At 48.5% G+C, this 18,250-nt stretch overlaps 1 protein-coding gene across 1 annotated transcript in view; it reads left to right on the plus strand.

The window, feature by feature from the left end:
• coro7 (coronin 7) overlaps positions 1-18,250 on the plus strand; it is a 186,517-nt gene that overhangs the window by 88,279 nt on the left and 79,988 nt on the right. The gene's annotated exons all lie outside the window — the stretch shown is intronic.

An 18,250-nucleotide genomic window follows, 5' to 3' on the forward strand; every position in this document is an offset into this window, starting at 1 on the left:
TTCTTGTAAAAAAATTACCATAACCTACCAGCTGGTATTTGAACATGTAATTGTTAAATCAGCCTGTTACTGTTTATAATGGCAACAACTGTTCCAATTCACGTCACACAATCCACTGGTTCCCAACTGGTCAGACAGTGTAACAGGTCATCTGGAACAGTTTCAGATGACTGGATCGACGGTCTATTTAACTAGGCCCCAAACACCAAGAAGCCCCCCCCCCCCCCCCCCCCCCCCCCCGCACCCCGCCCCTGCAATGCAAATATCTCTCCAATTTTCTTAAGATTTACCACTCTCCCTCCCTGAACACTACCAAAAGATATAAAAGCATGAGCACACACTCCGTTCAGGCAGATGTAATGGGTTCAAGTTCTAAAATCCAGGCTGATACTCTGACCCAAAGCAATGAGCCTCTGGAGTTGTACGGAAGGATTGGTACTGAGGGAACGCCGCAGTTCGAGGGTCAGTACTGAGGGAATGCTGCACTGTTGGGAGGGTCAACATTGAGGGAGTGCCGCACCTTTGGAAGTTCAGCACTGAAGGAGTGCTGCACTGTTGGAGGGTCAGTGCTGAGGTAGAGCTGCATTGTTGGAAGATCAGTACCGAGGGGATGCTGAATGGTTGGCGGGTCAGTACGGAGGTAGTGCCTCACCTTTGGAAGGTCAGTACTGAGGTAGTTCTGTACTGTAGGCTCAGTATTGAAGGAGTGTTGTACGGTTGGAGTGTCCGTACTGAGTGAGTGCTGCACTGTTGGACGGTCAGTATTGAAAGGATGCTGAACAGTTGGCAGGTAAATACTGAGGGAGTGCCTCACCTTTGGAAGGCCACTGCTGAGGGAGTGCTGCACTGTTGGAGGCTCAGTACTGAGGGAGTGCTGCACTGTTGGAGGCTCAGTACTGAGGGAGTGCTGCACTGTTGGAGGCTCAGTACTGAGGGAATGCTGCACTGTTGGAGGCTCAGTACTGAGGGAGTGCTGCACTGTTGGAGGCTCAGTACTGAGGGAGTGCTGCACTGTTATAAGGCCAGTACTGAGAGAGTGCCACACTGTTGAAGGATCAGTGCTGAGGGAGTGCTGCATTGTTGGAGAGTCAGTACTGAAGGAGTGCTGCACTGTTGGAGGGGCAGTACTGAGGTAGTGCTGCACTTTTATAAGGCCAGTCCAGAGGATGTGCCACGCTGTTGAAGGATCAGTGCTGATGGAGTGTTGCACTGTTGGAGGGTCTGTACTGAGGAACTGCTGCACTTCGGGGGACAGCACTGAGGGAGTGCTGCACTGTTGAAGGCTCAGTACTGAGAGAGTACTGCACTGTTGGAGGCTCAATGCTGAGGGAGTGCTGCATTGTTGGAGAGTCAGTACCGAAGGAGTGCTGCACTGTTGGAGACTCAGTACTGAGGAACTGCTGCACTTCGGGGGACAGCACTGAGGGAGTGCTGCACTGTTGGAGGCTCAGTATTGAGGGAGTGCTGCACTGTTGGAGGCTCAGTACTGAGAGAGTGCTGCACTGTTAAAGGGTCAGTACTGAGGGAGTGCTGCACTGTTGGAGGCTCAGTGCTGAGGGAGTGTCTTACTGTTGGAGGCTCAGTACTGAGGGAGTGCTGCACGGTTGCAGCATCCATATTAGGGGGTGCCACACTTCAAGAATCAGTGCTGAGGGATTTCGCACCGTTGAAGGGCCAGTGCTGAGGCAATGCTGCACTGTTGAAGGCACAGTATTGAGGGAGTGCCGCACTGTTGGAGGCACAGTACTGAGGCAATGCTGCACTGTTGGAAGATCAGTACTGAGGCAATGCTGCACTGTTGGAGGCTCAGTACTGAGACAGTGCTGCACTGTTGGAGGCTCAGTACTGAGGGAGTGCTGCACTGTTGGAGGCTCAGTACTAATAATAATAATCTTTATTATTGTCACATAGAACATAGAAAATACAGCACAGAACAGGCCCTTCGGCCCACGATGTTGTGCCGAACCTTTGTCCTAGATTAATCATAGATTATCATTGAATTTACAGTGCAGAAGGAGGCCATTCGGCCCTTTGCGTCTGCACCGGCTCCTGGAAAGAGCACCCTACCCAAACTCAACACCTCCACCCAACACCAAGGGCAATTTTGGACATTAAGGGCAATTTATCATTGGCCAATTCACCTAACCTGCACATCTTTGGACTGTGGGAGGAAACCGGAGCACCCGGAGGAAACCCACGCAGACACGGGGAGGACGTGCAGACTCCGCACAGACAGTGACCCAAGCTGGAATCGAACCTGGGACCCTGGAGCTGTGAAGCAATTGTGCTATCCACAATGCTACCGTGCTGCCCTTAAGAACAAATAAATCTACACTATATCATTTTACCATAATCCATGTACATATCCAATAGCTGCTTGAAGGTCCCTAATGTTTCCGACTCAACTACTTCCACAGGCAGTGCATTCCATGCCCCCACTACTCTCTGGGTAAAGAAGCTACCTCTGATATCCCTCCTATGTCTTCCACCTTTCACCTTAAATTTATGTCCCCTTGTAATGGTTTGTTCCACCCGGGGAAAAAGTCTCTGACTGTCTACTCTATCTATTCCCCTGATCATCTTATAAACCTCTATCAAGTTGCCCCTCATCCTTCTCCGTTCTAATGAGAAAAGGCCTAGCACCCTCAACCTTTCCTCGTAAGACCTACTCTCCATTCCAGGCAACATCCTGGTAAATCTCCTTTGCACCTTTTCCAAAGCTTCCACATCCTTCCTAAAATGAGGCGACCAGAACTGTACACAGTACTCCAAATGTGGCCTTACCAAAGTTTTGTACAGCTGCATCATCACCTCACGGCTCTTAAATTCAATCCCTCTGTTAATGAACGCGAGCACACCATAGACCTTCTTCACAGCTCTATCCACTTGAGTGGCAACTTTCAAAGATGTATGAACATAGACCCCAAGATCTCTCTGCTCCTCTACATTGCCAAGAACTCTACCGTTAACCCTGTATTCCGCATTCATATTTGTCCTTCCAAAATGGACAACCTCACACTTTTCAGGGTTAAACTCCATCTGCCACTTCTCAGCCCAGCTCTGCATCCTATCTATGTCTCTTTGCAGCCGACAACAGCCCTCCTCACTATCCACAACTCCACCAATCTTCGTATCGTCTGCAAATTTACTGACCCACCCTTCAACTCCCTCATCCAAGTCATTAATGAAAATCACAAACAGCAGAGGACCCAGAACTGATCCCTGCGGTACGCCACTGGTAACTGGGATCCAGGCTGAATATTTGCCATCCACCACCACTCTCTGACTTCTATCGGTTAGCCAGTTCGTTATCCAACTGGCCAAATTTCCTACTATCCCATGCCTCCTTACTTTCTGCATAAGCCTACCATGGGGAACCTTATCAAATGCCTTACTAAAATCCATGTACACTACATCCACTGCTTTACCTTCATCCACATGCTTGGTCACCTCCTCAAAGAATTCAATAAGACTTGTGAGACAAGACCTACCCCTCACAAATCCGTGCTGACTATCCCTAATCAAGCAGTGTCTTTCCAGATGCTCAGAAATCCTATCCTTCAGTACCCTTTCCATTACTTTGCCTACCACCGAAGTAAGACTAACTGGTCTGTAATTCCCAGGGTTATCCCTAGTCCCTTTTTTGAACAGGGGCACGACATTCGCCACTCTCCAATCCCCTGGTACCACCCCTGTTGACAGTGAGGACGAAAAGATCATTGCCAACGGCTCTGCAATTTCATCTCTTGCTTCCCATAGAATCCTTGGATATATCCCGTCAGGCCCGGGGGACTTGTCTATCCTCAAGTTTTTCAAAATGCCCAACACATCTTCCTTCCTAACAAGTATTTCCTCGAGCTTACCAATCTGTTTCACACTGTCCTCTCCAACAATATCGCCCCTCTCATTTGTAAATACAGAAGAAAAGTACTCGTTCAAGACCTCGCCTATCTCTTCAGACTCAATACACAATCTCCCACTACTGTCCTTGATCGGGCCTACCCTCGCTCTCGTCATTCTCATATTTCTCACATATGTGTAAAAGGCCTTGGGGGTTTTCCTTGATCCTACCCGCCAAAGATTGTTCATGCCCTCTCTTAGCTCTCCTAATCCCTTTCTTCAGTTCCCTCCTGGCTATCTTGTATCCCTCCAATGCCCTGTCTGAACCTTGTTTCCTCAGCCTTACATAAGTCTCCTTTTTCCTCTTAACAAGACATTCAACCTCTCTTGTCAACCATGGTTCCCTCACTCGACCATCTCTTCCCTGCCTGACAGGGACATACATATCAAGGACACGTATCACCTGTTCCTTGAACAAGTTCCACATTTCACTTGTGTCCTTCTCTGCCAGCCTATGTTCCCAACTTATGCACTTCAATTCTTGTCTGACAACATCGTATTTACCCTTCCCCCAATTGTAAACCTTGCCCTGTTGCACGTACCTATCCCTCTCCATTACTAAAGTGAAAGTCACAGAATTGTGGTCACTATCTCCAAAATGCTCCCCCACTAACAAATCTATCACTTGCCCTGGTTCATTACCCAGTACTAAATCCAATATTGCCCCTCCTCTGGTCGGACAATCTACATACTGTGTTAGAAAAGCTTCCTGGACACACTGCACAAACACCACCCCATCCAAACTATTTGATCTAATGAGTTTCCACTCAATATTTGGGAAGTTAAAGTCGCCCATGACTACTACCCTATGACTTCTGCACCTTTCCAAAATCTGTTTCCCAATCTGTTCCTCCACATCTCTGCTACTATTGGGGGGCCTATAGAAAACTCCTAACAAGGTGACTGCTCCTTTCCTATTTCTGACTTCAACCCATACTACCTCAATAGGGTGATACTCCTCGAACTGCCTTTCTGCAGCTGTTATACTATCTCTAATTAATAATGCCACCCCCCCACCTCTTTTACCACCCTCCCTAATCTTATTGAAACATCTATAACCAGGGACCTCCAACAACCATTTCTGCCCCTCTTCTATCCAGGTTTCCGTGATGGCCTCCACATCGTAGTCCCAAGTACCGATCCATGCCTTAAGTTCACCCACCTTATTCCTGATGCTTCTTGCGTTGAAGTATACACACTTCAACCCATCTCCGTGCCTGCAAGTACTCTCCTTTGTCAGTGTTCCCTTCCCCACTGCCTCATTACACGCTTTGGCGTCCTGAATATCGGCTACCTTAGTTGCTGGACTACAAATCCGGTTCCCATTCCCCTGCCAAATTAGTTTAAACCCTCCCGAAGAGTACTAGAAAACCTCCCTCCCAGGATATTGGTGCCCCTCTGGTTCAGATGCAACCCGTCCTGCTTGTACAGGTCCCACCTTCCCCAGAATGCGCTCCAATTATCCAAATACCTGAAGCCCTCCCTCCTACACCATTCCTGCAGCCACGTGTTCAACTGCACTCTCTCCCTATTCCTAGCCTCGCTATCACGTGGCACCGGCAACAAACCAGACCTGACAACTCTGTCTGTCCTGGCTTTTAACTTCCAGCCTAACTCCCTAAACTTGTTTATTACCTCCACACCCCTTTTCCTACCTATGTCGTTGGTACCAATGTGCGCCACGACTTCTGGCTGCTCCCCCTCCCCCTTAAGGATCCTGAAGACACGATCCGAGACATCCCTGGCCCTGGCACCCGGGAGGCAACATACCTTCTGGGAGTCTCGCTCGCGACCACAGAATCTCCTATCTATGCCCCTAACCATTGAATCTCCTACAACTATTGCTTTTCTATTCTCCCCCCTTCCCTTCTGAGCCCCAGAGCCAGACTCAGTGCCAGAGACCTGGCCGCTAGGGCCTTCCCCCGGTAGGTCATCTCCCCCCCCCAACAGCATCCAAAACGGTATACTTGTTTTGAAGGGGAACGGCCACGAGGGATCCCTGCACTGTCTGCCTGTTTGTTTTTTCCCCCCCCCGACTGTAACCCAGCTATTCTTGTCCTGTACCTTGGGTGTGGTTACCTCCCTGTAACTCTTCTCAATCACCCCCTCTGCCTCCCGGATGATCCGAAGTTCATCCAGCTTCAGCTCCAGTTCCCTAACACGGTCTTTGAGGAGCTGAAGTTGGGTGCACTTCCCGCAGGTATAGTCAGCGGGGACACCAGTGGTATCCCTCACCACCCACAATCTACAGGAGGAGCATGCAACTGGCCTAGCCTCCATCCCCTCTTACCTGACAGAATATAGCTGCCCTGTGGACTAACTAGATCTCCGCCCTCCGACTCTGCTCCCAGTCAGCTACACTTTCTGTAAACTCCTGGCTCTCTTCTCACTCTTTGCGGAAATGTCGGAAACAAAATGAAAGGAGCACCTTACTCCCTCCTCACCTAACTCCCTCGGTCACCAAACTCTCACTATAGCACTCAAATGCACCAAATTCAGCACTCAGTGCAAACAAAGTCTGCACTGTAGGTGGATCACTTTTGTACTGTGAATCTAGCCTCTGAAAACTGGCCTAATCCAATTAACTAATTAACAAGCTCCAGCCGCAAGTGCCTACAAGTAGAAGCCTGTTTAAAGCTGATTGAAAATTCACCTTCTTCTAAACCAAACAGCAACTTTTAAGTTAATTAACTAAATAAAAGAAAGACTAAACTTTAGATAAAAAATGAAGCCTTATACTCCCTCGGTCACCAAACTCTTACTATAGCACTCAAAAAGCACCAAATTCAGCACTCAGTGCAAACTCAATTGAACCAGGGATCCTGTCGCAAGTACGCTTACATTAACACTGCAATGACGTTACTGTGAAAATCCACTTGTTGCCACACTCCGACGCCTGTTCGGGTATTCTGAGGGAGAATTCAGAATGTTCAATTCACTGAACAAGCACGTCTTTCAGGACTTGTGGGAGGACGCCGGAGCACCAGGGGAAGCCCACGCAGACACGGGGAGAACATGCAGACTCCGCTCAGACAGTGGCCCAAGCCGGAATTGAGCCAGGGATCCTGTTGCTGTGAAGCAACTGTGCTAACCACTGAGGGAGTGCTGCACGGTTGGAGGTTCAGTGCTCAGAGTGCTGCACTGTTGGTGACCCAGCACGGAGAGAGTGCTGCACCGTTGGTGACTCAACACTGAGGGAGTGCTGCACTGTTGGAGGTTCAGTGCTTGGAGTGCTGCACTGTTGGTGACTCAGCACTGAAGGAGTGCTGCACTGTTGGTGACTCAACACTGGAGTGCTGCACTTTTGGTGACTCAACACTGAGGGAGTGCTGCACTGTTGGAGGGTCAGTACTGAGGGAGTGCTGCACTGGTTGGAGGGTTAATATTGAGAGCGTGCCAGACTGTTGGCGGACCAGCACTGAGAGCGTGCCGAATTGTTCAAATTTCAGCACTCTGGGTGTGCCAGATTATTGGAGGGTCAGCACTGAGGGAGTGCTGCACTGTTGGAGGGCAAATTGGAGGGGCACATTACCTGAGGACTAGTACTGAGGGAGGATCAGTATTGAGGGAGAATCAGTATTGTGGGGGTGTTACACTGTCAATGGTGCCATATTTCAGTTGAGGTGTTATACTGATTCCCAGTCTAACTTTTCACATGGAAGGAAAGCGATCTCATGCCACTACTTCAAAGGAAGGCAAGAGATCTCCCTGGTCTCTTTGGCAAATATTTACCCCAAACTCACATCACTAAAAACAAATGATCAGGCCATAATTACATTGCTGTTTGTGGGAGTTTGCTGTGCACATGCTGGCAGCTCTGTCCTGCATTATTAATCAACTTCAGTACTGTCTACTGATAACTCCTGTTTGCTGAAACACTGCCCACTTCTACTTTAGGGGTAATTGATGAGGACAGTTTGCATACAGTTGTATTCCCTTATAACTCTCTTTTTATAAGGTTGCAGAGTGATCCAATTGCGATATTCTAAAATAAGAGATTCAAAGGTGGTTTCTAATTTTAAAATTAGAGCCAGGTCATTTAAAAGTGAAATCAGGAAACACTCTTCACACGCATGTTGGAAATCTAGAACATCGGCAAATAAGCTGTAGACGCCCAGAGACAATAGAAGTTTTCAAGACTGAAATTGATAAAGTTTTTTGTTGAGAAAGTGTAAGAAGGGATATAGGGCAAAAGTGAGTCAATGAGGTACAGATCAGCCACCATCTACTTGAATGGAAGAACAGGTTTGAGGGGGTGCAAAGACTTATTCTGTTCCTAAGTTTTAACTTGCTGCAATTTACTCATTGTGCTGCCTTTTCAGAGAATTTAACTCTTCCCTAGACAGGAGTGTCTCAGAACGAGAACGCTGAGCCTCCTGTGGACATCCCTTCCATGGGGTTGCCATTTACAGGGAGTGATTTGCCATTTACAGAGTGAGCCCTCACTAGATTTTGTTTTAAGGCACGCTTATCTAATAAATGCTGCTGAGTACGTTGCCACTTCAGTTCAGTTGCTCATTTAGACCCATCAAGGGGGGGGGGCCCAGCTCCCTGGAGAGCCATTTTATTACCTGACTGAAAGCTGTGGGCTGCTACTTTAACTGGTGCTGAGTCTCCACTGTTGCATAGAACGTTGCAGCTTCTTCTGACGGTTATTGTAATAATAATAATGATTGTGATGCGTGTGTAATCACTGTTCCCGGTTCAACTGAGATGCAGCCATCTCAGTCCCTGATCTTGATCGTTCTACAGCCTTTCAATTTTGTTTTGCAAGATTGGTCCTCCTACCCTCTGTTCTAAACCTCTGACATTCAAAATGTATGTATGGCCCCTTGTGACTGTTGGAACCAATTTGTTTCTCTCTCTATCCTGTTACATTCTTTCATAACTTTAAACACCTTCTAACATATTCCTCCATCACCTGTACGCTATAACATTAACCAACCAGAGATTCAGAGACCTGCTAGTTTAACCAGAGGATTCACTATAGTTGGTTCACTGCCAGCGTGCAAGCCTGTCACTGGGTACGTTTCAGCTGCAGCAGTAGAGCTGGCGCCGAGGCGATCTGTTGGGGGAGTGGAAATATAAGGGAGGGTGATGAAATGGCAGAGGAAGTAAATTCATCTTTCACCGTTATCATCACAGTTAAAGATTGGGCAAGTTCTGAGCTCCAGAAAACTTTTAGAGGACGGTTAGTGTTAGAACAATGCAGCTTATGGAGATTGTTGGAAATGTTTAAAGTTATGAAAGCACATAAGAAGGTAGTGAGAAACAAATTGGTTCCACCACTCGGGTCATACGCACAAGATTGAATGTAGGAGATTTCGAACAGAGGGTAGGAGAACCAACTTTGCATAAAAGTGGTTGTAGAATTCACTTCCAGGTTAGCTGCTGGGAAACAGTGAGCAGAGGTGGCACGGTGGCACAGTGGTTAGCACTTCTGCTTCATGGCACCGAGGACCTGGGTTCAATACTGGCCCTGGGTCGCAGTTTGTGTGGAATTTGCACATTCTCCCCGTGTCTGCTTAGGTCTCCCCCTCACAACCCAAAGATGTGCAGGGTAGGTGGATTGGCCATGCTAAATTGCCTCTTATTTGGGGACAAAATTTTTTAAAAAAAGAGAACAAATGACCTTTTTATCCAACCCAAGGTTTAAAAAAAAATTAATGGGATATGGGTGTCGCTGGCTAGGCCAGCATTTATTGCCCTTGATTATTTAAACGTCAATCACATTGCCGTGGAGTCACAGGCCACACCAGGTAATAATAGCATATTTCCATCCTTCAGTGAACCAGATGGATTTTTTTCAACATGATTTCCGGTCATCATTAAGCTTTTAACTCCAGAACTTTGTTGAATTCAAATTTCACCATTGTGGCAGGATTCGAACCTGGGTCCCCAGAGCAATATCCTGGGTCTCTGGATTACTAGTGACATTACTACTACGCCACCACCACTGTGATCATATAGGTTTGTTGCTTGTGCCTATACCTAGTTCCGATCATTTTACACCAATTTCGCCATTAAATTCAGTGTTGGAGAGTACGAATAAATCCCTGAGTCTGACCTATGACTATGTGCGCCATGGCTCTGAATCAATAGCTTCCTCTGTCTATACAAACTCACCGAATTGGCTGGTATGTGCACAGCCTGGCCTCTGTACATGAATTGTATTTATATCATACATCCACATAATGCTATTACTGTCCATGTGGGAACCCTGTTCTGTTTATACCTTATGAAATCCCAAGCAACTATTCATTAACAGTCAATAAACACGGAGACCCTGAATAGATAGTGTCACTGCATAGGTTTCACTCCATATGCATTGTTTGTCTGCATAATGTTTCAAAGTAATTGATTCTAAATGAAGGAGTTCAATGCATGCAGCATAGTACAAGGTGCTGTTTAAGTATAAGCCTCTCTGTCACATGCAAGTACTCTCATTCACAGCTTCAATGTAGAGACATGGCCCAGTTAGTTAGACGATACCTTTCCTTATCGATGGGAGCGTTGCCATGTTAATGGCACCTTTCTTCTGTTCCACATAAACAAGGCTGTGGAACTACATTCCTAGCAGCAGTCCATTTGTACAAGGTGAAGCTTTGCACATATAACAGTTCATAGTTCTAGCCCGTCTACAGTGTGTGTGCAGCACACACACTGCACCAGTTCCTGGTTTCAGTACTGGTTTATCCAGTCAGTGCTATCCTGTGCATACAATGTACATTAAAGCAGCAATTCCTCTGTCCTTACGAAATGCTGATCTGTTAGTTGTTTTTGTTGAGTTGCCAAACTCCCCCTTGTTATTCACTAATGTTTGGAGATTAGCCAATATACTCCTTTGTATATAGCGCTCTCCTCAACCCTCCTGTTTTTGTAAATGAAATAAGTGGTTTTGGTTTCTGACTGCATTTTAGTGTAGATGCCCGATGACTGAGTTCACGGGTTGCAGTTCCCTCCTTTTAGAGAAGTGTGGCATTGAGTGTGATCACCAATGTGCGTGAATCTATGAGTCACATCTCTCATTAACACAGCCTGGGACATCAAGGAGCCTGTACAGCAGTCACTATGTGACTGATGTCTTTCCCAGTGCAATGGATGATTATATGGTTTATATGTGGTTCAAACTGTACTATTAAGGGAATCGGTCTTTCGCTCACACTTGATGTACATTCCCACTGATCAGCAAACCCTGAGATGGAAATCATTACTTGTCGTCTGGGAATTGAGTTCCTTTCATGGCCTCAAGATGTCCCAAAGCCCTTTACAGCCATCGATGCATCTTTTTTTTTAGAGATTTAGAGTACCCAATTCATTTTTCCAATTAAGGGGCAATTTAGCGTGGCCAATCCACCTAACCTGCACATCTTTGAGTTGTGGGGGCGAAACCCACGCAAACACGTGGAGAATGTGCAAACTCCACACGGCCAGTGACCCAGAGCTGGGATTGAACCTGGGACTTCAGCGCGTGAGGCAGCAATGCTAACCACTGCGCCACCATGCTGCCCTTATTGATGCATCTTTTGAAGTATGGCTATTGTAGTAATGTAGCAAATGAGGCACAAGCTCCCACAAACAACAATGTGATAACTAGGTTATCTGTTTTAATCTTGTTGTTTGAGGGATAAATGTGGGTCGGTTAGCTCGGTTGGCGGTTTGCAATGCGGAGCGACGCCAGTAGTGCGGGTTCAATTCTTGTACCAACTGAGGTTATCCCTGAAAGCCACGCCTTTTCAAACAGTCCACTCGTCTGACCCTCTGGTTAAATCACCACCAGTCAGCTCTCAAAGGGGAGAGCAGTCTATGGTTCCCTGGAACTATGGTGACATTTACATTTAGCCAGGTCACCAATGACAATATCCCTGCTCTTTGAGTGCTGGCTGTGGGATCTTTGTCCACCAGAGAGGGAAAATAGTTTGCATCGGTCTAATCTGAAAGCGCCTCCAGCAGTGTAGCACTCATACAGTATTGCCCCTCCAACAGTGCATCACTCCCTCAGTACTGTCCTTCTGATGGCGCAGTGCTCCCTAAGTACTGCTTTATGGCAGTGCAACACTCCATCAGTACTGTACTGGATTATGTCAAGTGAGACTTGAACCCCTAAGTCTTCTGACCCAGAGGTGAGTGTGTTACCCACTGAGCCATAGCCTGTGTCATATTGTTTCCACTGGGTGACCTGTTTGGAAAAGAAAATCGGACATGGTGTAATTTGGGCAATGGACTTGCCACTGTGGATTATAGACCAATGCAGTTGGGATTGTGCTTTGTCATAGAACAGCATAACATATGAACAAATTGCGTGTTTGGAAGTATTTACTTCAATTAAGATTCTCTGTTTACTGTGAATCAGACTTGCTTTATATAGTTTAGAGGCAGGGGCTACTGAACATTATACTGAACATTAGCCCAGTTGCGCCAATTCTTGCAGGTTTTCACCAGCCAGTAGAGCGATTTATCTGAGAAAGTGCTTTGCCTGCAGACTGCCCTGTGCAGGGAGCGGAGCTCATTCCGAGCTCTCCAGCACACACTGGGACCACTTAACCTGTAAGAGACCAGAATCGAATGGGAATGCTTTTGCGTGCTCTGGTTATGGGACCCTGGAGATGGATACGGGGTTGATTAAATGCTCCCACTCTAGGTTTAGTTTTAAACACAGCTGTTCACAGATCCCGCCATAGACAATTCCTGCAGGAAGCTGTGGATCTGATCTTGTTTGAGCCATCATCTTTTAACAGGGGTCAACACCAAAAGCTCATGGAGCCAGGATAACAGCCTGAGGTTTATCGTAACAATATCTAATATGGTAACAAGCAACATCTCCACATTGCGGGAGGCGCAGAAGGGGCAGAATATATATTTTTTAATTAAAATGTTCATGTTTATCAAAAGTAAGAACACCCCAACACAACCCCCACCCCTTGATGGCAACTATATTCCCAAAGTGTAAGATAAACAAACCCCATCTCTTGTGAAACCCCGTATCTGCCCCTCTGAGAGCAAATTTCACCGTCTCCAAATGCAAGATTCCATTAGATCCCCCAGCCACACCGAGGCACGTGGGGAGAAGCTGATCCACCCCAACAAGACCTGCCTGTGAACGATCAGCGAGGTGAAGGCTAAGACATCTGCCCCCACACCCGTCTGTAACCCCGGCCGGTCTGACACCCCGAATACGGCCTCCAGGGGCCCGGAGTCCAATCCATGTGTAGAACCTCTGATATAGTGCTGAAAAACGACCCCCAAAATTTCTCCAACTTCGGGCAGGCCCAGAACATGTGTGCATGATTAGCTGGGCCCCTCCTGCACCGCTCACAGCTATCCTCCACCCCCTCAAACAACCAGCTCATCCTTGCCTTTGTTAGGTGCACCCTGTGCACCACTTTTAATTGAATCAACCCCAGCCTCGTGCAGGTTGAGGTGTTAGCCCTCCACAGCATCTCGCACCATAATCCCTCCTCCAACACCATCCCCAGCTCCTCCTCCTCCCACTTAATCCCCTCACTGATCCTCCCGTTAATCGCTAAAACAACCGCACCCTCCAGCCCCATTGGCGACTGCACCTCCTCTAACAACGAAGAGGACGCCACTGAGAAGCCTGGGAAGGCCTTTCTCGCGAAGTTCTGTACCTCCATGTACCTAAAGCCCTCCTCACACTGGAACCCAAACTCTTTCTCTCTCTTCTCACCCCCCCGCCCCCTTCCCTGCCAAACCCCTCCAAGCTCGCAAACCGCCCCTCCAAAAACAAATCCTTCACTCCTCTCTCCTTCCATCCCCAGAACCTTGCATCCATCCCCCACGGCTCAAACTCATGGTTCCCTCTTATCGGCATCACCCTTGAGCCTACCCTCAACTTAAAGTGCTGCTGGAATTGCCTCCAAATCTTTAGCGTGGCCACCACCACAGGACTACCCGAGTACTTCCCTGGGGGAACGGTAGCGTCGCCGTTGCCAGCGTCCCCAACCCCTTACAGGAATCTGCCTCCATCTGCACACATAAAGCCTCCATCTCCCTCCTCCAGCCGGCACTTTCCCAGCATTTGCCGGCCAGTAATAGTATAACAAGTCCGGAAGGCCCATTCCCCCTCCCCCGACTGCCACCCACTTTAGAGCACCACTTTCCTTATCCTAGCCACCTTCCCTTCCTTCACAAACGGCAAGACCAGCCTATCCACCTTCTTATAAAATGACTTTGATTAAAAGACCAGCAGACGCTGAAACAGAACCAAGAACTGTGGCGGAATATTCATCTTTACTGCCTGCACCTGACCTGCCAACGACAAGGGTAGACTATCCCACCACAAGTCCTCCTTCATCCTCCCCACCCCTCGTGAAATTGAACTTCCGAAGCCATGCCCAGTCCCATGTCACCTGCACGCCCAAATATCTGAAATGTGTTGTCGCCACCCGGAATGGCAACACCCCCACTCCTGCCCCTGTGCCTGGAGAAGACACCATTAAAAATTTGCTTTTTCCTGGATACAACTTGCACCCCGAAAACGCCCCGAATGTCCTTAGCAACTCCATTATATCCCTCACCGACGAACTCTGGTCTGGGATGTACAACAGCAGATCGTCCACGTACAGAGATGTCATATGCTCCATCCCCCCCTCACCATACCCTTCCACAGGTCCAAACCCCTCAGCATAGTGGTCAAGGGCTCAATTGCCAGCGTGAATGGAAGGGGGGACGTGGGACATCCCTGCCTCGTTTTCTGAAATCATGGAAAGTACCCTGAATTCGTATTGTTCGTTCGTACACATGCTGTCGGATCCTACAATAATTTCACCCATGCCACAAACTTAGGCCCAATCCCAAATTTGTCCAGCACTGCAAACAGATAGCTCCACTCCACCCTGTCAAAAGTCTTCTCTGCATCTAATGCCACCAGCACCTCCAGCTCCATTCCTTCTGCTGGAGGAAGCGCAACATTCAGCAGCCGCCACACATTCGATGACAGCTGCCTGCCCTTAATGAACCCCATCTGATCCTTGCCAACCACCTTCGGGAGTCACTCCTTCAACCTCAGCACCAGCACTTTCGCCAATATCTGAGCATCCACGTTCGGTTAAAAAAAATGGGCCTGTACAACCCACAGTATACCGGATCCTTCTCCTTTTTAAGTATTAGATGATGCCTGCCCTTTTGTCTCCGGCAATACTCCCTTAACCATCACAGTGGTGCAAACCTATCCTTGAATTTTTTAATAAAATTCCACCGGGAACCCATCCGACCCTGGCACCTTACCTGACTGTATCTTCCCTATTGCTGCCTGCATTTCTTCCACCCCCATTGGTTTCTCCAATCCCGCCCTCTGGGGCAGAAGACTTTTAGTCTTAAAAATCTAAATCCTCCATTATGCTTCCAGGTGTCTGTGATGGTCTCAGACTCTTCATCCATCCCTGCTTGAAGTGGATGTGAGAAACTCTGGTGAGGACAGGACTGAGTTGGTTTGTGTTGTTTATACACAGCCAAATACGTCTCACTCATGCGAAGACTGGGCTTCTGGGCAACGGCAGGAGATTGGGGAAGGTAGATCAGGGGTAGGGTGGTGAGGTGCAGGGCTGGGGAGAAGCTGCATGCAGAATTCGGAGATTAGCGTATATCTGCAGCATATTTTCATCCTTTGAAGGAAGAGCATAGTGGGCTAAATAGCTGACTTGCAATGTAGAACAATGCCAGCAGCGTGGGTTCAATTCCCGTACCGGCCTCCCCGAACAGGCGCCGGAATGTGGCGACTAGGGGCTTTTCACAGTAACTTCATTGAAGCCTACTTGTGACAATAAATGATTATTATTATTATTATTATTATTATTATTAACATCCGATAAGCTCAGCCCAACTTTTTTTTTTTATAAACATTTTATTGAGGTATTTTTGGTATAACAACAAAATAAGCAATGTACATGAATCTTTCTGCTGACTATTAATTTTCCCCAAAGAAGTCGACGAACGGCTGCCACCTCCGGGAGAACCCTAACGTTGACCCTCTCATGGCAAACTTAATTTTCTCCAGACCGAGAAAGTTAGCAAGGTCAGATAGCCAGGTCTCCGACTTCGGGGGCTTTGAGTCCCTCCAAGCTAATAGTATCCGTCTCCGGGCTCCCAGGGAAGCAAAGGCCAGAACGTTTGCCTCTCTCCTCCTGGATTCCCGGGTCTTCTGACACCCCGAAAATCGCCACCTCTGGACTCAGTGCCACCCTTGTTTTTAACACCGTGGACATGACATCTGCAAACCCCTGCCAAAATCCCCTAAGCTTCGGACATGCCCAGAACATGTGGACATTGTTCGCTGGTCCTCCCACACATTTTGCACACCTGTCTTCCACCCCAAAGAATCTGCTCATCCGGGCCACTGTCATGTGAGCCCGATGAACGACCTTGAATTGTATCAGGCTGAGCCTGGCACATGTTGTGGATGCGTTGACCCTACTCAACGCGTCCGCCCATAGACCATCCTATATCTCTCCTCCCAGCTCCTCCTCCCACTTGCGCTTCTGCTCCTCCGTCTGCGTCTCCTCTGACCCCATAAGTTCCTTGTAAATGTCAGAGACGCTTCCTTTTCCTACCCACCCTCTGGAAACTACTCTGTCCTGAATCCCCCTTGGTGGTAGGAGCGGGAAGGTTGAAACCTGTCTACATAGGAAATCCCGCACCTGCAGGTACCTGAATTTGTTTCCCCTTGCCAACCCAAACTTCTCCTCCAGCGCCCTCATACTCGGAAAGCTCCCCTCTATAAACATATCCCCCACCCTCTCAATCCCTGCTCTCTGCCATCTCCGGAACCCCCGATCCATACTTCCCGGGGCAAACCGGTGATTATTACAGATTGGAGACCAGACCGATGCTCCCTCCGCTCCCACATGTCTCCTCCATTGCCCCCAGACTCTCGGGGCCGCCGCCACCATGGGACTGGTGGAGACCGTGCCGGCGGGAACGGCAGAGGCGCAGTTACCAATGCCACCAGACTGGTGCCCTTGCATTAAGCCGCCTCCATACGCTCCCATGCCGACCCGCCCCCACCACCCACTTCCTGATCATGGCTATATTCACCGCCCAGTAATAGTTACTAAAATTTGGCAGCGCAGGCCCGCCCTCTCCCCGACTCCACTCAAGCATTACCTTCCTTACTCGTGAGGTCTTGCCTGCCCAAACAAAGCCAGTGATCACTTTGTTGACCCGTTTAAAAAAGGACCGCGGAATAAAGATGGGGAGACATTGAAATACAAACAGGAATCTCGGGAGGACCGTTATCTTCACCGTCTGCACCCTCCCAGCCAGTGACAACGGAAGCGCGTCCCATCTCCAAAACTCGTCCTTCATTTGGTCTACTAGTCGGGCCAGATTTAATTTATGCAGCTGGTCCCATTCCCGCCCCACTTGGAAGCCGAGATACCTAAAGCTTCCCCCTACTAATCTAAATGGCAGCTCCCCCAATCGCCTCTCCTGTCTCCTCACCTGGATCCCAAACATCTCACTTTTCCCCATATTTAGCTTATACCCTGAAAACCGGCCAAATTCCCCTAGAATCCTCATGATTTCTTCCATGCCCTCTATTGGATCCGATACATACAGAAGAAGGTCGCCTGCATAAAGTGAGGCTCTGTGCTCTTCTCTCTCTCTCTCTCTCTCTCTTTCTCCCCCCCCCCCCCCCCCCCCCCCCCCGGACCAGCCCCTTGAAGCTCTCAGAGCAATTGCCAGCGGCTCTATAGCTAGCGCGAACAACAGTGGGGAGAGGGGACATCCCTGTCTCGTCCCCCGGTGCAGCCTAAAGTAGTCCAATGTTGTCCTATTCATCCGTAAGCTCGCCACAGGAGCCTGATACAGCAACGTGACCCAGTCACTAAAGCCCCGCCCAAATCCGAACCGTCCCAGTACCTCCCACAGATATTCCCATTCTACCCGATCAAAAGCCTTCTCTGTGTCCATTGCGACCACATCCTCCACCTCCCTACTTCCGGGGGCATCATGATCACGTTTAATACCCTTCTTATATTGGCCACCAACTGCCTACCCTTAACAAACCCCGTCTGGTCCTCCCCAATAACGTCCGGAACACAATCCTCAATCTTGGAGGACAACATTTTAGCCAGCAGTTTGGCATCCACATTCAACAAGGATATCGGCCTGTAGGACCCACACAGCTCCGGGTTCTTGTCCCGCTTCAGGATCAGCGAGACCGTGGCCTGTGACATTGTCGGGGGCAGCACCCCTCTCTCCCTTGCCTCATTGAACGTCCTCATCAACAACGGTCCCAATATCCCAGAGAACTTTTTACAGAACTCCACTGGGTACCCGTCTGGCCCTGGGGCTTTACCCGACTGGCCCTGGGGCTTTACCCGACTGCATG

The sequence above is a fragment of the Scyliorhinus torazame genome, chromosome 17 (genome assembly GCF_047496885.1).
Source record: "Scyliorhinus torazame isolate Kashiwa2021f chromosome 17, sScyTor2.1, whole genome shotgun sequence".
Classification (NCBI taxonomy): Eukaryota; Metazoa; Chordata; class Chondrichthyes; order Carcharhiniformes; family Scyliorhinidae; genus Scyliorhinus; species Scyliorhinus torazame.